This window comes from Dendrobates tinctorius, unplaced genomic scaffold (assembly GCF_039654945.1).
Source record: "Dendrobates tinctorius isolate UK_male_01 unplaced genomic scaffold, ASM3965494v1 ptg000079l, whole genome shotgun sequence".
Lineage (NCBI taxonomy): Eukaryota > Metazoa > Chordata > Amphibia > Anura > Dendrobatidae > Dendrobates > Dendrobates tinctorius.
The window spans coordinates 2,640,978-2,668,223 of record NW_027361747.1 but is presented as its reverse complement, the minus strand read 5'-3'; the positions used below and the strand labels follow the sequence as shown (position 1 = coordinate 2,668,223).

Genomic DNA, 27,246 nt, shown 5'->3' with positions numbered 1-27,246 from the left:
TCATACTTTGATCAAATGTTCTTCGATTAAATGTACATAAATGCCCCCGCCATAAATAATAATAATAAATAATAAAAATAATAAATAAAGCATTTTATCTACAAAATTATCATAGATGTATTATTTCAATACTTACTATGAATGTTCCTTAAATGACACAGTTCACATAGTCAAAAATATATCAGGATTACTTAAATATACTGGTAATAGTCTGGTTTCTATTTGTCCTTCATTATGTTCATATTAAATTCAATCTGTCAACACCATTCACCCCTCAAAATATTTATATGTGTGTGTGTAAGGAGGAGAACCGGGCCATGGGTACATGTCCTGTGTCGGATCTGGAACGGTCAGGGCTGTCTCATCTATTGTCCGGGGAAAAGGGTAAGAGACCGGACAGGCCTTTGCACTCGGAATCAGAGGGTGTGGCTAAGGGGCAGCAGCCACAGAGCGGTGGAAGCAGTAAGTCTTGGCTGGAGCAGGTGGCGCGCAGCAGGGAGAGAAGTGTGCTCCGTTCCTCGAGCACCGGGATTGCACTGGCCTGTGTCTGTGTACTTCTGCCGTCACCAGCGGAGATTCCAGAGAGGGAAGGGCAGTGTGTTCAGTAACTGCCAGAGAGCAAGGTGCCATGCGCTTCGTGAGTACCGCGCACAAGACGCATAGAGAAAATTGAGTACTGGACAGACATTTGCGGCCTACCTTGTCAGTGTATACTTGTCAGCTCATGTTGGACCCTGATAGTGGTGCAGACTTGTTTGTTCCGGCTGCACATGCTTATGGACTAGGGGCTCAGCGGAAGGTGCCGGAGACCGACTGTTGCTGCCAGAAGACGGACTGCCGTTACCAGCAGGACCTTCTTGGACAAGCACCGCGCCTGCCATTGTTGGCGCTACTGACTCCGAAGTAGTATCTGCGGTCTTAGGAACTTCTGACGCAATAAGTGTACAAAAGAACTGCAGTTACCTTGTTCATTAGCTCTGCATATCCTTTGCAACTGATCTGTTTATTCCCTTGTTTAACCATTCATCTCTCCGTGAAGAGTTAACCCCCTGCTTAGTTAAAATGGTTAAAATTGTTAACCCTTGCTGTGCCTCCTGTCTGTCACTGCATCCCGACCCTGCTCACACTTGGCGTAGTCGGCAAGATGCAGTCCACAGGTTGAGAAGAGACAGACCAAGCGGCCATGGGTGCCCCAAGGGCCTGTATATCATTGGGGGCCATGCTGAGCAACCTCCCAAAGTTTACAGGGAGCAGCACTTTACCATGGGACTGGACTGAGCAGGTCAAGGACATGTTGAAGATACACCCCATGACCTCCGTGAAGCAGGCAGAGATTGCCATGTTGGCCCTGGATGGAGAAGCGAGGTGCTCCATCATGTTCCGGCCCCTGCATGAGCGAAACACCTTCACCAAAGTGTTACAAATCCTAGAGGAAATGCACAGGGACCCTACAGACATCGGGGAATTGCATATGCACTTGTTTAGTCGTGTCCAAAAGGAGGGGCAGTTGATGACCAAATACATAAATGTGCTGCAGGAAATCCACACTGCGATCTCTAAGCGGGATGACGTAGGTGTAGGACCTCCTGATATAATTCTGAGAGACCAGCTAGTGGCAGCCTTTAGAGATGCACTGCTTAAACAGGCTCTGTGGGAGCACTTGTGGGTTAATCCGCATATGTATTTTCTGGAGGTTAGGGTGAAGGCCCGTGCATGCGAGCAAGAGCACCTTCCCTGACTGGTGACAGACCCGCAGGTACAGACTGGGGCTGAAATTCAGTCCTGGCATTTTAAATGACACAGGCCTATGTTGTCCCTGTCCCCATGAACCAGATGGGATATATTACTAATATTACCCTGGAGAGAGGCCAGAATTGCCAGATGGCCAGTCCGGCCCTGATTCCCATTCTAGCCCATCTTGCTGTAATACCCCCAACCTGATATAATGCCACCCATCCTGTTATAATGTCCCCCATCCTGATATAACATCCCCATTCTGGTATAATGTCCAAAATTCTGGTATTATATCCCAATTTTGTAAGAATTTTCAGATTCTGGGCCCAGAGGCGCATCTAAGGGGGGCAGCCAGGGCATGTGCCCTGGGCACAGCCGGAAAGGAGGCACAATGTCTCCCCCGGCGGCGGCATCCTGCATCCTGGACTGGAAGTCGGCTGTTCTCTGTGTCGGCTGTCAAGCTGACAGCCGGCACAGACAAGCTGCAGGGTGCCGGCTCCCAGGAATCAATTGTATTTGTGTCTGTACAGACACGACTACAATTGTTCTCTGACAACCGGGACAGAGCAACACCAGCAGCATGATCAGGTCATGTGATCATGCTGCTGACGTCACTCGTCGGCGCCCAGAAGCGTGAAGAGCATCGGTGGTAAGTGCTCCACTCTGGAGCTGAAGAAACCACCGAAGAATAATGGGGGGACATAATGTGTGTGGGGGATTTGGAGTGGGGATACTTAATGTGTGGGGAGATTTGGAGAGAGGAAGGGGGGTTATTTAATGTGTAGAGAGATTTGGAGTGGGGATGGAGGGGTACTTAATTTGTGGGGGGATTTGGAGTGGGGATGGAGGGGTACTTAATGTGTGTGGGGGGATTTGGCGTGGGGATTTTTTTTTTTATTATCTTTTACTCACTTATATAGCGCCATTAATTCCACAACGCTTTACAGACATTATTGGCACTGTCCCCGATGAGGCTCACAATCTAAATTCACTATCAATATGTCTTTGGAATATGGGAGGAAACCGGAGAACGTGAAGGAAACCCACGCAAACATGGGGACAACATACAAACTCCTTGCAGATGTCCTTAGTTGGATTTGAACCCAGCACCCCAGCGCTGCAGTGCTAACCACTAAGCCGCCGTGCCTGCCACCCATTATGCTGTTCTCATATGAGGAAGCAAAAACCCTCTGACAGATTCCCTTTAACTGCATATATAAAAGTGAATGAAAATGGTCAATTTAGAGATATCAAATATCTATATTAATTTTGGGATATCTGCATCACATATTGGTCAAAAATAAGTAATTGAAAGTCGTGCATGACAAAAGTTAGACCTAAGTAATTAGGGGTCCCATACAGAATAGACAGCTGTTGGCTGAAAGATAGCTCAGCTGGCGGCTACCCTTCCCAACTCAACCATACACAGGAATGCTCCCCACTCACTCTTCCAATCACTTCTGTGTGCTCTGCGAGAAAGGCGCTGTCAGACTCCATTGACAGCAGCTTATCTACAAGGGAACAAAAGGAATGCTAGTCTGATATAGGACATACCAGATCCATATCCCCTTCAACCACCTGTTGGCGGAAAAGTCAAGAAACTCCCATACACATGAGACTCTTGCGGCCGAGCCCACCAATATCGGTGGGTGTGCACGACATTAATGTGAATGGGGCTCTTAAGACTTTAGAAATGTATCTAGACATAATACTAAGAAATAGATCCAAACTTGACCTTCCTGCCATTATACCATACTATTATACCACCATAACAGCCATAGTACATTGTCAATACCACATTGTCTATACCAGTGAATTGAGAAGAAAGAAGCCTCAACATATCAAGATAGTGTCAAAAGAAAAAAAATTGTCATTTCTTTAGCCAGAGAAACAAACCTGTACCAGGAATATGAACTTACGTTGTATTGCTGTAAGCCCTCTTCTGCGCGCTGACCATGATTTGATACCCAAGGCCAGCTATCTTCAGTATATAGACATGTCGCTAACTAATTTTTCTTGTTCAGCTCATTATTATTTATGATATAAAAAGGGTCATAATAATATTGCTTATTCTTGAGGAGAGTTAATAATGAGCTAATAAGTTTCCTTTACACTTTATGGATGTAAAACGTACAGAAGAGCACCTAGCAGGTTACACATTCCATAATCCTCAAAATAAAGGACGGAGAAAGTCATACAGAAATAAAATCCAGTTTAAAAGGAATAAATACAACATGAAGAAAGTCTAATATATTGCATGGGTGCAGCAGCCTTTGTCACATTTGTGTGCTGAAATCTCAGTAAGTAAATGTGTAGGTGACAGAAGTTGTAGCTTATCAAGGATTCAAGATAGCAACATTTAAGAGTATGAATGCTGGAAAATGATCACTGAATGTCAATGAATGCATAGAAGAATTTTACTGATGGTGAAATATAATGACTTCTTAGGTTACCATCAATGTACCCCCAGAGGGCTGGACGTGTTTATGACAAGACTCAATAATGGGAGAACATTTCTGATAACACCTAGAAACACGGTCCAAGAAATAGCAAGTAGCAGCATTTTATTCGAATAACCTAGTAGACGGAGTGGATGGCTAGCAGCTGCCACACATATGAAGACAAAGTGCATTTATGATGCAATGCTGGAGAATTTGGAGATCATAAATCTCTCAAAAAACACCAATGAGCCGTCACCACAATTGGGCTCTGAAGAGTCTTACCCAGGGACTTCTGGGACTCAACTTGATGTAAAGTTTACTGCATTTTACAGAGGTCCAAACTGGTGGGAAAACCTTCTTAGCTGGACAAGTACTTGTTAGGCTGGTGATATTCCAGCAGTGACGTTATCTCGAAGCTAGGCATGTTCAATCCAGCTCTTCATACTTCCCAGCAGATCCTAATCCTCCCCATGTCTGCAGCACATTAGTCTACTCACAATTCAGTCCAAGCCACCATAGAAACCCTGTTTTGTGTATAATGGCTTGACCATGGCTGCATCTTCTTAGTCCCCATTAACATTCTTAGCTGACTTCAGTATATGAAGCTTCACCTCTTTTATCATCAACTCCAACTTCTCCCTGGCTTCCCGCTCTCTCCTCAGCTCATCCTGTAGTTCTTTGTGGTCAGCTTCTGCCTGATCCAACCTTTGCCGTAGTTCTGTCAACTGGTTTGCATACTGTGTCTCCTTGTCCCGCTCTGTATTGGAATCACAGGAACATTTCTGCTTCTTTACTTGTTTGAGCTTCTCCTCCAGGTCTCGCTGCTCGTCATACAACTCTTCCATCTTCTGCATGTGCTCTGTCTGCAAACATTCAAACTCTTTCTGCAAGTTCTGCTGCTCCAACTTCAGTTCTTTCATAGCTTTCGAGCTACTCCGCATCTCAACTTCCATCTGGATTTGGTGCTTTTTCTGTAAAATGTAATTTAAATTTTTCTTGCTGTTTAAGAAAGGTCTTCACAACTTCTTCCATAATGTGACCCTTGTCATCCTCACACACATCGTCTTTATTACAGCCTGGAATGTCTCCTCATTGCTGGCTTGTCTATTACTGGTCTTGCTATCTGTTTTCAGATCTACGCTCTGCTGTTCCTCCATGGAGAGGTCAGGGTATGAGGTAGCATATTTATGCTTTGTGCTCTGGGCCTGGTTTTCATACTGCACCACTGACTGCTTGTTCGCCGCTGCTTCTCTTCTTATGGGTTTAGAGTCCTTACATTGTGATACAGCAGCAGAAAGGGACACATTTGGCACCACAACTTTATCGTACATATAGAGATAGTAACTTGGATGCAGCAAATGTGGGCGGCTGGTGCCATCATCTTCCTGCTTGATGACTGGGTACCAAGAAGGCAATTCCAAGGTCTGTATATGTTCAGTTTTGGGCTGTATTCTCTTGGGTTGGTTCTTTTTGCTGAACATCTCTTTCATCTCTTCAAATCGAACCTTGGTCTTTTTGACTCTGGGGTATTCTGATACTTTGGGCTCCGGTGAAGATAACAATGCCACTTGGCAGAATCAAAGCCCCAGTGGCAGGTCTTCTTATCTGGAGCTCAGTGGGAGTGCATGACAAAAGTCTGTGTGGAGAACATCCCATAGCACTCCAAGCACTGAATGCAGGGGGCATCAGGCTGGGCGTAAAGTTGAGGTGCAAACAAACCCTGGCACTTTCCTAAACAATCATGTTCAACTTCAAAGGTACTACCTGTTTCCTTTAACTGAGCCAAAGATTTTTTGCAGGCAGCAAGCTTCCATTTTGTGGGTAGGTATGTGGCTGCAAAAGGGCATTGCATAGTCTCTGAGCATCTGTCAAAGTGATCAGTCCACAAGAAGGGGCATTAAATGGAAGAATTCCCAAAACATTCAGTATGTGAAGCTGGTTTGATGTACAACGCGAGCAGTATATATACATTTCATCACACACAATGTTAATCTGCTGGAGCGAGAAGTCTCATAAAACAGAACTCAAAACTTGGGGCAGGCAGAGTCTTTTCTCACCTACCACCATAAAGCAAGAGATAGATTCGCCTTCCAGTTCTGTCTGGGTGAGCTCGGTGGAGCTGTCCAGTGGAATGAGAAGGGGACCGGGATGAATTTGTGGGGAAGGAAGAGGCAAAAACACTGCTGGTGACATGTTTTCTTGTGAAAATCGAGCAGAGAAAGCAGCAGGACCCCCGAGGGAACTCCAACTACTTAGATTGAACTGTGCCAATGTGTGCTTGAGTCCAGGGTTCAGTTCAGATGACCCACCAAGTGATACACTGGCAGACTTAGCAACGCAATCTTTATCCCCCTCTGCAGCTGTGTCTATCTCCATCTTTATAGCTATGACTTTGTTTGCTACTTTTGAAACATCTACACTAACGTCTGCCTCCTTCGCCAGTTTTTTTATCGGGGGACTGCCATCTTCCCCCATATTTGCGGTTGCTTCAGAAAAATCTCAAATGGTTATACTCTAGAAATCAACATTGCATCGGGGAAAAAAATTGCAAGTTACTCTTTTCTATAGCACATCCATGCTATTCATAAATATCTAGAAAAAGCATCACAAAAAACGCATGCATTTCACGTCCCTCCTGGAAAAAAAAAACAAAAAAACACAAACCAGAATCTATGCTTTACAATCGATCATTTAACCATAAGTGCAACAGATTTCACAAAGTGCCTGCATACAGGTAATGTAAATTAAATGGCTTTCTTATCTTCTATTTGGTCAAATTCATGTAAGAAAATTGCATCCACGTTCCAACACAGAGAAAAGAGAATGAAGTCAGTCTGTGAAATGAAGATCTAATGGCGACAGAACTTCCAGCGTGGGGTTTTCAAGGAAGTTAACATGAGATATTTCTGCACACATATCCAAGAACAAAGAGTCGTCGTCGTCATCTTCTGCTGGTGTTTTATTTCAATACGTTGCGGTTTTATCTTGGCAGCTCCGGCGGTCCAGTTGTGCTCCGTTGCCATTGCCGTTGCTGTTCTGGCTCGGTGTCAGGCATGGAGGGATTTAATGTGTGTGGAGATTTGGAGTGGGGATGGGGAGATTTAATGTGTGTGGGGGGATTTGGAGTGGGGATGGGGAGATTTAATGTGTTTTCGGGGATTTTGAGTGGGGATGGGGGGATTTAATGTGTGTGGGGAGATTTGGATTGGGTATGGGGGAATTTCATGTGTGTTGTGAGATTTGGATTGGGGATGGGGGATTTAATTTGTGTGGGGAAATTTGGAGTGGGGATGGAGAAATTTAATGTGTTTGGGGAAATTTGGAGTGGGGATGGGGGGGATTTAATGTGTGTTAGGAGATTTGAGGAAACAAAATGAGGCGCATGTAGGTATGAGGGCATGTGTGAGGAAACAGTATTGGGGAAGGGTGCAGACACAGCGATGGGAAAAATGTATGTGGACAAAGTATGGGGAGTGAGGGTGATGGGATGTGTGCAGACACAGTATGGGGAGTCAGTGGTGTGTGTGAGCAGACAGTATAGAGAGTGAGGGGGTAAATATACGAGGAGACAATATGTGAACAGGGGATGTGAGAGGAGACAGTATGAGGAGGGAGGGGAATAATGTGAGGCAACAGTATGGGGGGAGAAAAGTGAGTGGGCACAGAATAGAGACTGAGTAGTGGGGGTGTAGCATGGGGGGACAGTGAAAGGGTACAGCCAGGAGGGCACAGTACATCAAGGAGGGGGGAGTGTGAGGAAAAGGTACTGTATAGAGAATGGGCACTACAGGGAGGACACAGTGTGAGAGGACAGTGTGAAAAGGTATCCCAGTCATGAAAGAAGAGGCCAGTGTGAAGAGCATGTACCAAAAGAGGGACAGTGTGGGGTAATATTTTGTGCAGACAATATAGTGGGGCAATTATTTATTCAAGGGCACAGCGTATTGCAGATATTTTTATTCAGGAGCATTATAATGACACTGCTATCTTTAAGGGCATGATGTGGAGATTTGCTGCAGAAGGCCGGAGAAGATGGAAGTCTGCAGAGACGAGCTGTGTATGAGAAAACTCATCATGGGGTCTGGACAAGATGAAGAAAAGAAGGAGAACGACTCCAGAGATGACTTCATCTGTAAGGTACCTGGATGTAAATATTATTTGTGAAACTGACTTATTCTCATGTTTTTATTTATGTTAGGAGCATTTAAGGGGTTGTCCAGGTTTGTGCTGAGTCTGCAGTCATTCCACGTGACTGCAGACTTCTGAATTCTCACATTGTGCACTGAACGCTGTTAGGATTCTCTCGTGTTGGTAATTTACAAACATGTGGTCACGGACTGACTAAACATGTGTGGCCTCACTCAATGAAAATGTGTAAGGGAGGGCCAGGACTGTAGTTGTGACCTGAGATACTGTAACATCTATGTCCAGTCCTTCCCCTATAGAAAACTGTATTCCTCTCTTAAGCATACCTGCATCTCCAAATACAGACTTCCCTGGGCACTTCCCAAGCGATGGCGGTCCCTCCTTCAGGTGACCCCCAGTAATGGAGACAGAGTCTAGGTTAACTTGAACATTCTCTTTACTTAATACTTCACACGTTTCATCCACAGATATTCACTTGTTTCCTCAGCTTTCCCTGCTTGGCTGTCGCTTCTGTGCTAGACTGCTCCCCAGTTCCTTCCTGGCCTAACCTCGCCATAATGACAATTCCTTCTGCCTGTTTCGCCCCAGACTCGAAATCATCAGTCACCAGGTTTGATTGCCTCTGGTAAAGCATCCGGCCCATCTGTAACGATCTCGTCGAAGCTCCAACTTCCATCAACTCCTCACTCCAACCGACTCCTGCCCTAAAGTCATCCGCCCAGACAATGAGTTGACACATTTTTCCTTTCCTGTTCTGGCCCACTGCAATGATGTACAGTGGCCGCGGATATCGTGGGCTGCAGCGCTTTAACGTTACGTGGCTGCCGAGCTGTCCGGGCCAATACCCATCTGGACATTTGGGTACCCTGGCCCTGTCTGACCTAACTTCCTAGAAACTCCAGTCTTACCACCCGGCAGCCCCTCCTACACTTATCCCTCTGTAAACATGCTATAGGCTATACCTACAGTGCACATTAGTATTCCCCCATCCAGTGACCCTCAACAGAACTACACCTACCCAATGTATGGAACTATAATACTAAAGTGCCCTCCTCTAATGTCCCCAAAAAGGATGCACTTTACTTACCCTTACAAATGAATGAAGCGAGGCCGGGCACATCTAGTCAGAATGTGGCCAGAAGTATATAAATCACATGCTTGTGCTGACATATGACCGTGTACTCTTGCCACCGGTACAGGAGAATCCTAAAAGTGTGCAGTGCATTCGTTTTGAGAATTCAGAAGCCTGCAATGTCAGGATTCAGCTCTGCAGGTTCCAGTAGTCATCACATGGACACTTCACTCATATGCGATTTTCATACTTATGGTCCTATGACCATGAGCTTCTCTTCTTGCTTCTCTCAGTGTTTCACTGAACATTGAGAGCATTAAGAAGAGCAGCTCATGGGTACATGACTAAGGCTAGGTTCACATTAGCATTTGGGGGATTTGCGAAAGGCTGCGTACTTCCTACGTTAAACCCTGCCTACTTCCTCATACTTCTGCATGCGTTCTGCGTACCTATCATTCACATTGGGTACGAAGGGTATGCGGATGCATGCGGATGCGTTGTTGTGACGCGTCCAGCGACCGCACGGGAACGCAGCAAGTTGCGTTTTGCACAGACGACGGGCACGTCAAAACAACGCATCCGCATACATCCCCATGTCCTGCATACCCAATGTTAAAGATAGGTACGCAGGACACATGAACATGCAGAAGTGTGCAGAAGTAGGTGGAGCTTAATGGAGGAAGTACGCAGCCCTCCATAATGCCCCCGAATGCTAATGTGAAACCAGCCTTAGTGTGCAAATCGCATGTGTGCTTGGGGGGGGTGGTGCCGAACGAAATTCTTGCCCCGAGTGCTAGAAAGCCTAGATACACCTCTGCATTACTGTTCTCCTCACTGATCGGCACTGCTACCACTAGTGTTGCTCTTTGTGCATTTATACAGCGCAGCGCTAAGCATTTCCTCCAGTAAACACTTCACACAGTCTACAGCGGCCCCTAGTGGCCACATGTCAGATCCACTCTCTCCGGCCAAGCTGGCTCTGGCAGCCTCTGATTGGCTGATTATAGCCCTCCAACATGCACTCTACATTTATTTTTAGGCTAGGGAATCATCACGTGAAGGGGACGTGTCCTCACCGCAGCTGGAGCACCTGGGGTCGCACAGGCATTTTCGGGGGGAGGGGACACTCAGGGAGATCCGGGTTTGCGAACGAGCATGATGTGTACAACTGAACCAAAACAGAGCAGGTCCTGCATAGCGGAGGCGGCCGGCAGTGTCCTGCACGGAGGTGAAGGCTCCGGACACTGCCAGGACACGGCTCACGTCCTGTATGCGGCGTGTAGTCCACGCTATGGCTGTGCTGGGCTTTACAGGCGCTCTCTGCTGCAGGCGGCGCTGCTCGATTTACCTTAAGGGGGCTCTGTTATTCTAGCACTGTGGGCAAAGTGGGTGTGCTGTGTATGGCGAGTATGCGTGGCATGGTGGATATGCCGGATCCTGTGTATGGTGGGTATGTTAGATCCTGGGCATGGTGGGTATAATGTATCCTGGGCATGGTGGGTATGAGGGATCCTGGGTATGATGGTATGCAGGATACTGGGCATGGTGGGTATGTTGAATCCTGGGCATGGTGGGTATAGTGGATCCTGTGTATGGTGGGTATGCCCGATACTGAGCATGGTGGGTATACTGGATCCTGGGTATGGTGGGTATGTTGGATCCTGGGCATGGTGGGTATGTTGGATCCTGGGCATGAATGTATGCCGGATCCTGGGCATGGTGGCATTCTGTGCTCTGTCCCTCTCCTTCACAGTCTTCTGTCCTTGCAATCTGCCATGTTTGTACTAACCTCCCAGGTATTACCCCCCCAGATTTCTGTCATTGCGTCACCTGACCCATTATACACAGGGCTGCCACTAGGAATTTCGGGGCCCCATACTGGCAAAATTTATGGGGCCCCCCTTGAGACTCTGCCCAGGCTCCACCCCCAGTTCCACCTCCACCCTAGCTCCTCCTTCACCATGCGAGCCTTCCAAAATCCCTGATCACCGGGGCCCCATACAGGTGTAATGCCTGTCATGCCCTGATGGCGGCCCTGTACAATACCATTATTGGCTATGTAAAACAAAATCCGCTGTGCACATGCTGCGGATTTTTCTGCGCGGATTTTGTGCTGAATTAAAAGAAGCAGCATGTCACTTCTTTTGGGCGGTTTTGTTGCAGTTTTCCACCTGCTCCATTCTTGAAATCCGCAGGGAAAAAACGCACAAAAACTGCAGTAAATCCGCACAAAATATGCACTAAATCAGCAGGAAAAATGCTGGTCATTTGACCTGCGGATTTAGTAAAATCTGTGCAGAAAAATCCGCAGCAGAATCCGCACCGTGTGCACATAGCATTATACAGTCAGAATTCAAAAACTCTTTAGGCTATGTTCCCACGGTCAGTAAACGTTGTATAATACCAGAACAGGGAGGGCACCATCAGGAAAAACAAACCAAATATATCAGGGATCCAACCGCTGTATGTCAAAAAGTAGATCCAAATAGAAAATAAAGAAAGCAAAGTAGACATACACACATGCAGGGATCACCCTTATAAAGTTAATTTTTAGTACATATAGATGTGCAGAAAAACACCACAAATGATAAAAACATTTAAAATATATGCAGGTGTCACCAAACGTGACCTGTATATAAGGGAGCGGCTAGACGGTCCTGGGCAATATATAAATGTACAACAATATTCAATAAAAGTTCAGTATTCTATGTAGCATGCCAGGGCAACAAGTATATCATAAACACATATATTCAGTGTATTTGTTGTGGCCAATGAAATCCTCCGAATTTCAAATAACTCTACAATCAAAAAAGTCTTATGCTTAAACAAGAAATATTGATGATATTACAACAAGCCACCTTATAAATAACAAACAGCCATGTTAGCAATAGGATTGGCATCTAAGAAAAACCAAATACAAGCGGATAGTATGTTAATCAAAAGCCCAAGACAACAGAAAAGGCCGCTTTGTAATACCCTTTTCTTAAGATAAGCCACCCTTGCTACTAGCTGAACAAAGACATGCTCACTGAACATGACGAACCATAATGAATGCCCTGGTCCCAGGAACGGGATGCCACTCTTGTTACCCGACACATTTCGTCACTAACGTGACTTCATCAGGAGTGGAAGAAGTCACTTTTCATAAGAAAAGGGTATTATCATTGACCCTAGTATTTCTAGTAACCCCTTTTTTTCTACTCTAACTTTAACCCTATTTACAAAGCGGCCTTTTCTATTGTCTTGGGCTTTTGATTAACATACTAACCGCTTGTATTTGGTTTTTATTAGGTGCCAATCTAAAATCTAATTTTATTTTCGCAAAAATTATCTTTTCACCCCCAATGTTTGTTTTTCCCCAAGTGTAACATGAGAAATTGGACCCTAACAGTAGTTGTGCAATTTGTCCTGAGTAGGCTGATACCCCATGTAGGACTACAGGCTGAGCTGCAGGTGGAGACAGTCAACATGCTGGTACTGGTCAGCACAGTCTGTGATAACTAAAAGGATAGGACTACGGGCTGAGCTGCAGGTGGAGACAGTCAACATGCTGGTACTGTGCATGTGCAGCAGAGTCTGTGCTGATGGAAAGGATAGGACTACGGGCTGAGCTGCAGGTAGAGACAGTCAACATGCTGGTACTGTCTGTGCATGTGCAGCACAGTCTGTGCTGACAGAAAGGATAGGACTACGGGCTGAGCTGCAGGTGGAGACAGTCAACGTGCTCGTACTGGTCTGCACAGTCTGTGATAACTAAAAGGAAAGGACTACGGGCTGAGCTGCAGGTGGAGACAATGTGCCTACTAATCTTGGCACTGGAGATCTGTCCCCCTGGGCCCTGGCTCACCCCATCAGCCGGGCCTCCTGGGTCTCCCCATCATCAGCCCCCTCAGACCCCCCATGAACAGCCAGGTCCCCCCCATCATCAGCTGGGCCCCTTGGTCCCCCAGACCCCCCCCACGGACAGCCGGGCCCCTGGGTGACCCCCCCCATCAGCTGGGCCTCTGGGTGCCCCAGACCCCTCCACGGACAGCCGGGCGGGCCCCTGGGTCCCCCCATCAGCTGGGCCCCTGGGTCCCCACCATCAGCTGGGCCACTGGGTCCCCCAGGCCCCCCCCTCGGACACCCAGGTGGGCCCATGGGTGACCCCCCCACAGACAGCCGGGCGGGCCCCTGGGTGACCCTCCAACGGACAGCCGGGTGAGCCCCTGGGTCCCCACCATCAGCTGGGCCCCTGGGTCCCCCAGGCCCCCCCACGGACAGCCAGGTGGGCCCCTGGGTGACCACCCACGGACAGCCGGGTGAGCCCCTGGGTGACCACCCACGGACAGCTGTGCCCCTGGGTCCCCCCCATCATTAGTTGGACCCCTGGGTCCCCCAGGCCCCCCTCACAAACAGCAGGGTGGGCCCCTGGGTGACCCCCCACGGACAGCCAGGCAGGCCCCTGGGTCCCCCACCATCAGCCGGGCCCCTGGGTCCCCACAGGACCCCCAATGTCCCCCATGATAAGACACAACCAGCCCCCCCGGGCCCCCAGACTCCCCCCCATGATCAGACACAACAGCCCCCCGGGCCCCCAGAGACTCCCCACAACAACCGGCCCCCGGCTCCGGGGCCCCCAGAGACCCCCCCCCATGTTTGGACTGAGACAACAGGTCCTCGGCTCCCAATGTCCCCATCCCCATGATCAGCAAGCTGCAGCCAGACATACAGACATAAAAAGAATTCACTTACCTGCTCGCTGGCTGTTCACAGCACCGTCAGACCGTGACCCGTCCCAGGGACCTGACATCTTCTGCTCTGCTGCAGGCCTGCAGCCGCTCCCACGCCGACGCCACGTGCACACTGCTCTTCAGCTTTCTCAGGAAGTGAAGAGGCAGCGTGTGACGTCACATCACATGGTGAGCCGGGGGCGGTGCTGGAGTGACCATCCAACCATGGTGCACTGGGGAGGGGAGGAGGAGCCAAGCGCTGGCCGTCTGTCACAGACTGAGTGAACTGTGAATGTAACACAGGCAGAGCAGGCTGAGGGGGGAGAATGGGGGGGGCCGAACCGCTGAAATAATTGTAAGGGGGGCCCGGCCGGGACCCGAGCGGCGAGCGCGGACCAGGCTGCAACGCCCAGCTTGCTCAGTTACTGCCGCGGCCGCTGGGCCCGGGCGGGCCCCCCTGATCACCGGGGCCCCATACAGGTGTAATGCCTGTCATGCCCTGATGGCGGCCCTGATTGTAAGGGGGGCCTGGCCGGGACCCGAGCGGCGAGCGCGGACCAGGCTGCAACGCCCAGCTTGCTCAGTTACTGCCGTGGCCGCTGGGCCCGGGCGGGCCCCCCTGATCACCGGGGCCCCATACAGGTGTAATGCCTGTCATGCCCTGATGGCGGCCCTGATTATACATTATTCCACATGTGTAATGTTCAATGTGTGACTGGACACACTGCCTCCAGCAGGGTGAATTTATATCACACACGCAACCCTGGATACACCGCCTCCAGTAGGGCGAATTTAAATAATAAGACGTGCAGCCGGATACACTGCCTCCAGCAGGCGAATTTCAGAAATACACGTGAAACTGGATACACTGCCTCCAGCAGGGCAAAGTTAAATAATAAGGGGAAACACCAGGGAAACAATTACAATGGTGGGCCCTGCGATAGGGAACGGGGATGTGGAGACCCCCTGCACTCCCCTGAGTCAGTGTCTCTACACTCCTACCGATCCCTAGGCCGGTTCCGCACCGGGCGCCGATCAGGATACCTTTAAACCCTAGCTCGCCCTGCACCTACCCCTTTCTAGTGAAATGGCTGGTGCAGAGACTAATCGCACCACTGCACTGAAACACACATAAAGGAAAGGCACAAACAGGGAAACACCACTTAGCTTTGCTCTGTTGCCCTTGCTCCCAGCAACAGAGTCCACCACCAGAATGCAGTTTTCCTCCTGAATAGCTGCCACCAAGCTCTGTCAGAGCTGCAAGGAAATCCCCTCTGACTCCTTCCACACCAGGGCTCTGACCGTGCTGCAAGGAACTCTCTCTAGCTCCTTTCTCCACCAAGGATGGTTGAAATGAACACTATCGCCAACACCAATGAGAGCACAAGACACACCTTTATAGTTAAGCCAGAGGAATCACACCTGTTAGTGATTCCCGTGTAATAACACTAACCACCACCGGGGGCAAACTAGAACAAAAGACACCACTGTGTAATAATCTTAACGGCCACTGGGGGCAAAACCAAACTTAAGCACACAGCTTAAGGAAAAAAAAAAGGGTTACTGTACATGTGCTTTTAACTGTCATCATCCAACCTGGATCATGACACGTCAGTTTCCAATGAGACGTTATATGCCAAGGGGTTTTAGGCAAACCACTTCTGCCTCCACTAGTCAGTGCCTGGTGAGATCACTGCCCAAGAACCAGTTAGATGATGCACACTTAAATTATATTTCCTCTAATATCCGTGGAGTTATCTGCACAATGATGGCGGCTTTAATTCTTTGTATGGAAAACTTCAAGGGGCTGTCCACTCCTTGGACAACTCCTTATTAAATGTTATATTCCCCCCATTGTAAAATAAAAATACCATATACTCACCTCCCTCGTTGACGCCAGGTCTCCTGATGATCGCATGATGTGGCTGCTAATGGACTACAGTGCTTGCACCTTCCCCAGACATTCGAGGAGGAAGTGAGAGCACAACAGCTAAATAGCGTCTGCTACTGCGCAGTGACTCACCGGCACCTGCACCAAAGATCTAGCAAGACTCTGCCCATAGAAGGGCCGATAAGGTTCACATAACCGAGCGAGGAGACGGCGTATACGCGAGATTACAGCGTCGCAACTGCACGTCACACATCAGCATGACGTGCATCGGAAGGGGGGTGGGTGCCATTATAATGAAGTCAGGAGGCAGGGATTTCTTACAGGCACCGCATGCCCCTGAGCCTGGAAGAAATAAGTGACATAAAACATTATAACTGCATTTTTCAAGATATACACCCCAGCTATGCGGCACACCAGTAAGAATTGTTAAACCATTCTATTACCAGTATGCCCATAGTAATAGGTCAAAATCGTCCTGGGGGTGACAGATTCCCTTTAAGAAGGGGCATCTCAATAGTGGACAGCCCCTGTAAAGAGGACCTGTCATGAGGAGAGACTTCTTGCTCTTACTTTTTATCTGCCATATGGTTCCAGAGATATGGGCCTTTTTATGTTTAGTGTTAATTCTGGTCCTCACAAGAGGATGTTTCTCACAGAGTAATCATGCTGATGAGCCTTAAGACATGACCACAGAGGATCCTATGAGCCACGCTCCTCTTGTTAAACACCTTTAAAAATTAGCACTAAATTAAAACAAGTTCCATATCTAAGGAACCGCATGGTGGATTTAAAGGTCCCTCATAAGCCATCTATATGGGCATGCAGGTTATAGGAAGCTAAATACAATGACACCTTGATATCTGTGATCTGATGTTTTATTCCGGAAAAATTAACATTTTATTATACGTAAATGAGCTGTTAAGATCTATGGGCTGCTGTCATGACTGTCTGGTTTCCCGGGACCTGGGACTCCTGCATGTCCCCATCGCTAGGGGCACCTTATCTCGCCCTGATCCCCAGATTACATCTGATGGTGAAGAAGCCAGGGCCACATACCTTGCCTTAGCTCCTGAATCCGCCCTCAGTCTGTACCTTTCCCCCATCCAGGGAAGAGGGGAGTAGTAGTGTACCATAATAGACCAACCAGACTACCAAAGGTAATACAAACAGGGATAAAGGAAAATGCCAAACATAGAAGTCTACACACACAAATAGAGGTGAACACCGGGGAGTGGAGGATGGGGTTACACCAAAGTAGGAGAAGAAAGGGAATTATCACACGCAAATCCTAGCATCAGTCACAGATAAATCTACCAACCGCCTTCTCCAATAACAACCTCCAAGCCATGCAGCATAAGCTAGCTCTGGCACTGAGTGCTGGCCAAGGCCCAGATGATATAGGAGATGGGAGTGGCTAACAGTGCACAGATGAGAGCCTTAATGCTCCAGGAGCGCTCTCAACTGAGCAGGTTAACCCCTGCACTGCTAAAAGAAATTTACACTGTGTAATAACAATGTGAAGTGCTTCTAATCAGTGCAGGAGTAGGAGAAATCAGACACTCCGATCTTCTGGCTCCTCTCTGATGCGGTAAACCTGTGACAGCCGGACTCTGATTTCCTTGAGAATCTGCCTCCATAGATAATTTTCCATCAAAGGGGAGTTATCAGTGTGAGACATGTAATGACTGACAGTCTGTTCTCCTGATCTACGTGTCTCATTCTGGTAACGTCCTCTTTCATTTACAGTAATCTCTGTAAAAAATTCATGAAATGCTGGTTTTTGTTCCTTCTGCCTCCCAAAAATTGAAATAAAAAGCAATCAAAAAAGGTCATGTGCCTGAAAATGGTACCAATAAAAACATCAACTCGTCCCGCAGAAATCAAGACCTCACATGACTCTGTGGGCCAAAATATGGAAAAATTATAGCTCTCAAAATGTGCTGATGCAAAAACTATTTTTACAATAAAAAGCGTGTTTTAGTGTGTGACAGCTGCCAAACATAAAAACCTGCCATAATTAGTAAATTAAACCCTCTTTATCACCCCCTCAGTTAGGGAAAAATAATAAAATAAAAAATGTATTTCCATTTTCCCATTAGGGGTAGGATTAGGGTTAGGGCTGAAGGTAGAGTTGGGATTAGGTTTAGGGGTGTGTTGGGGTTAGGCTTGGAGTTATAATTGGGGGGGGTTCCACTGTTTAGGCACATCAGGGGCTCTCTAAATGTGACATGCCGTCCGATCTCAATCTCAGCCAATTCTGCCTTGAAAAAGTCAAACAGTGCTCCTTCCCTTCTGAGCTCTGCCATGCGCCCAAACAATGGTTTACCTGCAAATATGGGGTATCGGCGTACTCAGGACAAATTATACAACAAATGCCCCCCCCAGCAGCTGTACAATGCCGGTACAGCCGCATCACAGTCTATCAGCGCACACGTCTGCGTCGGGGCCAGGAGCTGTGCACGGCCGCCTATCCTTGTCGGCTGTGCAGCTCCCACTCCCTCCATGTTCTCAGTACTTTCAGGTCAGATGTTGGGCGTGTGTTTGACTTCATGTCATTGCACACGAGCCCACATGTACCGGACGCTGGAAGCAGGGAGGCGCTCTTGGGGAGCGACTGTGAGGTAAGTATGAAAAGCTTTTTTGATTTCTTTATAAAATTAATTCAATGTGTGAGGGGAGGAGGGAAACTGCAAGTGATATATTGGGGGGGTTAAAGGAGACTGCATATGATGGAGTGGGGGGTAAGTGGGGCTGCACATGATGGAGTGGGACTGCACATGATGAAGTGAGGGGAGTGGGGCTGTACCTGATGGAGTGGGGCTGCACATGAAGTGTGGGGTAAGGGGGATTGCACATGATGAAGTGAGGGGAGTGGGGCAGTACCTGATGGAGTGAGGCTGCACATGATGATGTGGGGGTAAGGGGGATTGCACATGATAAAGGGGAGTGGGGCTGCACATGAATTGTGGGGTAAGGGGGAATGCACATGATGAAGGAGGAGTGGGCTTCTTGTGAAATGGGGCGGTAAGGGGGACTGCACATTATGAAGTGGGGGCAATAGGGACTGCACATGATGAATTGGGGGGTAAGGGGAACTGCACATGACATGGGGGTAAGGGGGACTGCACATGATGAAGAGGGAGTGGGGTTGCACGTGAAGTGGGGGGAGAAAGAGGGATTGCATATGATGAAGTGGGGGGAGTGGGACTGCACATGATGAAGTGGGGGGTAAAAGGGACAGCACATGAAGTGGGGGTAAGGGGGACTGCACATGATGAATTGAGGGTAAGGGGGCTGCACATGATGAAGTGGGGGTAAGGGTGACTGCACATGATGAAGTGAGGGTTAAGGGGGACTGCACATGATGAAGTGGGTGGGTAAGGGGGACTGCACATGATGAAGTGGCGGAAGGGGACTGCACATGCTGAAGTGTTTATAAACTGAATGTCAAGCAAAATAAATTGATGGCACAAGGAATGTATGACAAAATATTCCAATTTTATTCACAATCAAGCAAAATACATAAAAATATCATGGTGTGTAATTAATGCCTCAAAAACCCAAAGATCGCAAGCAGCTGGAATGGACGAAACACTAAATTATTTAAGTAAATGCTCAATGGTAGGTGTGGGTCGTGGCGGTAGCTCTGGACATACACTCAGGTATCAATAACTCCATGCACTTTTAGTGGCATTTTGATAGTTCATTATCTATAGCACAGTATATAATTTAGTTACAATCATCCTTTGGTCTTGGCACAGCTGTTAGTTATAAGTTAATGCTATTGTGGCATAAATATCATTATGGATCTTGGTTAATGGTTGTTCTATTGGTTTAACATAAGAATGGTATGACTATCAAATGTACCATTGAGCATTTACTTAAATAATTTAGTGTTTCGTCCATTCCAGTTGCTTGCGATCTTTGGTTTTTGAGGCATTATTTATACACCATGATGTATTTATGTATTTTGATTGTGAATAAAATTGGAATATTTTGTCATACATTCCTTGTGCCATCAATTTATTTTGTTTGGCATTCAGTTTATAAATGTATCACGGAGTGTGACCTATGTTTTAGGTTAGAGGGACTAACATGTATGCACATGATGAAGTGTGGACAAAAGGCCAATGATAAAAGTAATGATGAATTTTATTGATGCAATTAGAAAAATACAGTAGATAAAAAAATACAATAGAATCTAAAGTACAAAAAGGAATCAGCAACACCCAGTTGGGTTGGTGTAATAATGCAGACAATAATATAGGCCAATATAACAAATTATCACATGCATCAAAAATTCACAAGGGTCAAAAAAGAGTTCATGGACACCAAAAAATATGTAATAAAAAAGGCAAAAATTGCTAATCTCTCAGAATAAATATAGATAGCAATTGTACTGTAAAGTATCGGGGTCATAGATATAGTATTCAATAATATCCCATAAACAGTGCAATCAAACTATATTCAAGAGTTATATAAGCAAGATGGAACACAGAGAACCAATATATAAAGTGCTCTCAATGAGACGAACAAAATAGGAATCTTGTGGGTATGATACCTTTTAATGGCTAACAAATAGTAAATGATGTTACAAAGCAAGCTTTAGGGACTGCTTACGTCCCTTCATCAGGCTGATATGACAAAATAGTACCAAACCACTTTTTTCGTTTCACAGAGAACCAATACATGTATGAGGAGATGCTAGAAAGCAGCCAAATTAGGCAAATAGACAAATTTGCCCACACTTTCTAACAAGGTTGTTTTTTGGCGCTGCCTGACTTTGATTATTTTTGGCCCTCCATTATCTGATTCATTTGTCTATTTGCCTCATTTGGCAGCTTTCTGGCATCTCCTCATACATGTATTGGTTCTCTGTGTTCCATCTTGCTTATATAACTCTTGAATATAGTTTGATTGCACTGTTTATGTGATATTATTGAATACTATATCTATGACCCCGATACTTTACAGTACAATTGCTATGTATAGTTATTCTGAGAGATTAGCAATATTTGCATTTTTTATTACATATTTTTTGGTGACCATGAACCCTTTTTTGACCCTTGTGAATTTTTGATGCATGTGATAATTTGTTATATTGGCCTATATCATTGTCTACATTATTACACCAACCCAGTTGAGTTTGGTACTGGGTGTTGCTGATTCCCTTTTGTACTTTAGATTCTATTGCATTTTTTATCTATTTTCTAATTACATCAATAAAATTCATCATTACTTTTATCATTGGCCTTTTGTCCATTTTTCTGGTTTTGGGTTTTTGTGTATACATATGGATGAGCCCCCTTTTTGTATTGATGGGATTTACATGATGAAGTGTGTCTGAGGGGGGACTGCACATGATGAGATGGAAGGTGATAGGGGGCTGCAAATGATGAAGGAGTACTGCAGATGAAGTGAGGGGGTGATAGGGAACTGCAATGGATGAAGAAAGGGGACTTCAAATTAAAGTGGGGTGACTGCAAATGAAGTGGGGGAGAGGACGGGGGAGTGCAAGTGATGAATTCAGTGTGAAGGACAGCAATTTAATTGAAGGTAGAGGTGGAGAGAGCAAGTGATGAATTGAAGGTGGTGAGTGGGGAGAGCAAATGATGATCTAGGGGGAGATCAAATAATGAATTTTGAGGGTGGGGAAGTAAATGATGTATTGAATGTGGGGTAGAGCAGTTGATAATGAATAGAGGGTGGGAGATAAAAACATGACAATGAATTGGGGTGGGAGGGGCATGTAAATATAATGAATCGGGGTTAGGGTTAGAGCAGGAGGTACATAGTGGGGGTGTTGAAGATGAAGTTACTGGTAATGAATTGGGGGAAAGAGTACAGGTGCTAATTAATTTATATATTAAATGGAGAAAGTGGCTATTTATAGTTAGTGGGTGCACAGTGGTGGATTATAATTTATAATTGGAATGGTGGGTTGCATAATAACCAATTATATATTGACTGTGGATGCACCTCTGTATTCAGATGTGTAGTGTAGAAGAAAGGGAAAAAGTGGGGAATGTGCTCTGGAAGCGGTGCTCTAAGTGACTGTTATGTTATGCAGAGACGAGTCCTGGCTGGAAGAAGTGATGGTTGTCTGTGCTGGATGAAAAAGAAAAGCAAAGATGAAGGATTTCAACTAGAGACGTCACTGGTGTCTCAGTATATTACCTGTACACTGACACTATACAATTCGGGATAGGTAGAATTGGAGAAGATTTTGGAAGCAACTGTGAAAAAAATACACGAATCACAACTCTATCAACTCAAAAATGTCTATCAATGGAGAAAAAGTATCGTCCCAGTCGCAAGAAATGCATCGGACAATCTCCAGTGCATCCATCTTTTCTGTTAGTGAACACTCTGATACCTCGGTTTCATCTATGGTCACACATTCAGGGGCTACCAATAAGAAGCTACGGAATCGCAATTACCATCCTTATAGACGACAAGAGTTTTGTTCCTTTGACGGTGGTCAAAAAGACAATAAGGTAATCAATTTGAGTGATCACAAATTATGTGCAGCTGATGTTTCTCTATTATGTAGGGGTCTCTCATTCTCTACATCTGCAGGTTTTGACAGTTTTTCGGCTATTAAAGATATCCATATCTTCGCACAGTCTTCATTGCTTAAATGCCATTTTTATGATGATTATTTACTTACACTGTTCCCTACAGAGGAAGAAAAAGCACTGAGGGTGTTGGAGGATCTATCCAATGAACACAACATGTCTGAAGGAGGTAAGATACCTCCCTCCATACGGCCGTGCTCCAAGAAATTCCCCCTGCTCTCCAATCTGCAATAGCATTGATTTATTTGTTCAGGTGTTAACCAAGGACTTTTTGAAAATTCCACATCACATTTATCACGATAACTTGAGGGGTCAAGAACGTCAATGTCACCACCACCTTCAGAATTTACCTGATATTGTAATAAAGTCGGCAGACAAGGGGGGGCAATACTGTTATATGCCCAAAGTAATGTATGAAAAGGAGGCGTTCCATCTATTGAATCATGGCATTTACTATAAGAAAATGACATATAACCCTTTGTCTGCCTAAAGCATATTACTCAAGAATAATCTCTTAGAGGCCATTGAGAATGAGGTGATTACCAAAGATTTAGCCTCAGCATTAACAGTCGTTGAACTGGTTATACCAACTTTCTACCTTCTCCCCAAAGTCCATAAAACATGCAAACACCACTTGAGTCGTCCTATTATTTCGGGCCTGGGGAATTACTTGGAGCACGTTAACCAATGGATTGATTCTATTCTACAACCTCTGGTTAAGGATGTACCATCCTTTCTGTAGGAGACAAGTCAAGTTTTTCATTGACCCCCAACACCCTGTTGTTTACAGCGGACATTGAGTCCCTCTATACCAATATAAAACACTGCGACGGATTACGTGCTACAAAATTTTTCCTTGACACATCAAATTATTCTTTAGGTATGAGGGCACTCCTGCTTGAACAGCTTGAATTCACACTCACTCATAATTTCTTCGTCTTCAAGGGGTTCTTTTTCCAGCAGCTCCAGGGAACGGCCATGGGAGCGGCTTTCATCCACTCCTATGCCAATTTGTTCCTGGGGTTGTGGGAGAGGGACCTCTTCCTGTCGGATCAACAGGCATCATTGATGCGCCCTCACCTGGGCACGTTACATCGACCATGTCTTCTTGATCTGGCAGGGTACATCATTATCTATCAAAACATTTATACAGGAATTGAACAATAACGACCATAATATACACCTGACATTCAAATTTGACCCAAACGAAAGTGAGTTCCTTGATGTTACTCTAAAGAGAGGTCAGAGGGGTGGTATAGCTCTCCTAAAATCTTGGCCTATTCTGAAAACTGATCCCATAATCTCTAAATTGATATCGGACAGGCCAATAATGACTTTTAGACGTGCCAAAAATCTATGGGATCATTTGGTATGCAATCACTACATTGGTGAATCACCAAAAACATTCTTGAGTAGGGACAGTGCCCGGTGTGGTTGTGTCCCCTATGGTCACTGCGTGGCATGTGGCAATATTGATCAAGGTAATTTTTTACCAACTCTACCGGTTCTTGTAACTATAAAATAAAAAGATTTATTACTTATACCTCAAAAAATGTGATTTACTATGCCCCATTCCCGTGCTCCCTGATATATGTTGGATTGACCACACGCCAACTCAGGGTCCGTGTTAGGGAGCACGTGCTTGGCATACAGGCTACAGTGAACCATGATAACACTTCCACACTAAAAACAATACCCAGACACTTCAAGTTGCATCTCAATTGTGATAGCAAAAGCTTGAGGGTTATGGGTATTGATATGTTAGATCCAGGCATCCGCGGTGGAAAAATTACCCAACGCTTGGCACAACATGAGGCACAGTGGATTTGGACCCTTAACACGGTATACCCGCATGGCCTCAAGATAGCCTCAGTTTTCCCTTTTTTTGTGATCGCCGGCTTGCTGCATTGTTGAACTCCTACTTGTATTTCTGCTGACTGTAGTTTTATATTGGTTTTAATTATCTTTTTATGTTTCACAATTCATGCTTACTCTCTCTTGTATCTTGCCTGACCGCCTGGATGACTGCTGGAATTGATTGGACCATCTTTTCCTTCTCCTTCCCTGTCCTTCTTCCCTCCCCTTCCCCCCCTTTCCCTCTCTTCCCTCCCCCCACTTACCCATTTCCACTTGATGCCTTTTCTCTCAATTTGTCATTGCTGATAATAGTTCAATCTGTACATGCCGTTGGGTGGATGTACATGCATTTGCGTACATATGTGCATACCATATAAATATAGGTCTCCATTTGTATTAACCATGTCTATGTGCTGTCAGGTGGATCGATGTTTATACATGTGCTCATATTTATGCATACTGTATAAATATATGTCTATATTTGTGATAATCATGGGACAAGCCTATTATGCAGACTAATATTATATGCATTTTTTACCAATCATGTAGATCCCCCCTCTCCCCCTTGAGGTCATGTGGAAGATCTTTGATTTATTGATGTCTCTATTGTTATAGCATATGTACTCATTATTATTTATTATTATTATTATACATTTATATAGCGCCATTTATTCCATGGCGCTTTACATGTGAAAAGGGGAAATATAGACAAGCACAATAAACCTATAAGACAAGGGACACACAAGTACAGAAGGAGAGAGGACCCTGCCCACGAGGGCTCACAGTCTATAGGATGATGTGAAAATAGGGGGGGAAGCCAGCACTGCTTAAGGTTAGAACGCATAAATTGGAGTGCATATGCACATAATGTCTAGCTGTATTCAAAAATGAGATATTTAGCAAAAAAATTGATCAATTCAATTGAGCCACCCCGCCGCGCCAAGGCAATCTCATATGGGGGGTCCTACTCTATATATTTTTAATAAATGCTGTGCCATTACGGCCTCCTAAATACATTTAGAGCATGACCACATCAAGTGCAATCTGTACCTGAACATTACTGGATCGCTCCCATGAAGCCAGATGAAGCAAGTGCAGATGAAGGCCAACCAGGTCTGAACACAGACATATCAGGAATGGCCTCCACACATTGCCTGACCAGCAAACATAGATGAAGGGCGATGTTGGTCCAGACACAGGTGCACAATTAAATAGAGCTTGGGGCAGGGTGGGGCTGCCGTGTGTGTGCACAGCAGCCTAGTCCATCACTATGAACACAGAAAAATTATGGCGGACATAACCAAGCGTGCACGGCAACAGTGGTGGTGAGCCACAAACCAACAACAAGAAAATAGGGGGGGAAGCCAGCACTGCTTAAGGTTAGAACGCATAAATTGGAGTGCATATGCACATAATGTCTAGCTGTATTCAAAAATGAGATATTTAGCAAAAAAATTGATCAATTCAATTGAGCCACCCCGCCGCGCCAAGGCAATCTCATATGTGGGGTCCTACTCTATATATTTTTAATAAATGCTGTGCCATTACGGCCTCCTAAATACATTTAGAGCATGACCACATCAAGTGCAATCTGTACCTGAACATTACTGGATCGCTCCCATGAAGCCAGATGAAGCAAGTGCAGATGAAGGCCAACCAGGTCTGAACACAGACATATCAGGAATGGCCTCCACACATTGCCTGACCAGCAAACATAGATGAAGGGCGATGTTGGTCCAGACACAGGTGCACAATTAAATAGAGCTTGGGGCAGGGTGGGGCTGCCGTGTGTGTGCACAGCAGCCTAATCCATCACAATGAACACAGAAAAATTATGGCGGACATAACCAAGCGTGCACGGCAACAGTGGTGGTGAGCCACAAACCAACAACAAGAAAATAGGGGGGGAAGCCAGCACTGCTTAAGGTTAGAACGCATAAATTGGAGTGCATATGCACATAATGTCTAGCTGTATTCAAAAATGAGATATTTAGCAAAAAAATTGATCAATTCAATTGAGCCACCCCACCGCGCCAAGGCAATCTCATATGGGGGGTCCTACTCTATATATTTTTTTTTTTTTTTTTTTATGTCCGCCATAATTTTTCTGTGTTCATTGTGATGGAATAGGCTGCTGTGCACACACACGGCAGCCCCACCCTGCCCCAAGCTTTATTTAATTGTGCACCTGTGTCTGGACCAATATCGCCCTTCATCTATGTTTGCTGGTCAGGCAATGTGTGGAGGCCATTCCTGATATGTCTGTGTTCAGACCTGGTTGGCCTTCATCTGCACTTGCTTCATCTGGCTTCATGGGAGCGATCCAGTAATGTTCAGGTACAGATTGCACTTGATGTGGTCATGCTCTAAATGTATTTAGGAGGCCGTAATGGCACAGTATTTATTAAAAATATATAGAGTAGGACCCCCCATATGAGATTGCCTTGGCGCGGCGGGGTGGCTCAATTGAATTGATCAATTTTTTTGCTAAATATCTCATTTTTGAATACAGCTAGACATTATGTGCATATGCACTCCAATTTATGCGTTCTAACCTTAAGCAGTGCTGGCTTCCCCCCCTATTTTCTTGTTGTTGGTTTGTGGCTCACCACCACTGTTGCCGTGCACGCTTGGTTATGTCCGCCATAATTTTTCTGTGTTCATTGTGATGGATTAGGCTGCTGTGCACACACACGGCAGCCCCACCCTGCCCCAAGCTTTATTTAATTGTGCACCTGTGTCTGGACCAACATCGCCCTTCATCTATGTTTGCTGGTCAGGCAATGTGTGGAGGCCATTCCTGATATGTCTGTGT

The 27,246-nt window shown here is 45.9% G+C and overlaps 1 pseudogene; it reads right to left on the bottom strand.

Moving 5' to 3' along the window:
• Positions 1-4,605: 4,605 nt before the first annotated feature.
• On the bottom strand, positions 4,606-6,651 carry LOC141096825 (ski-like protein pseudogene; annotated as a pseudogene).
• Positions 6,652-27,246: the final 20,595 nt, after the last annotated feature.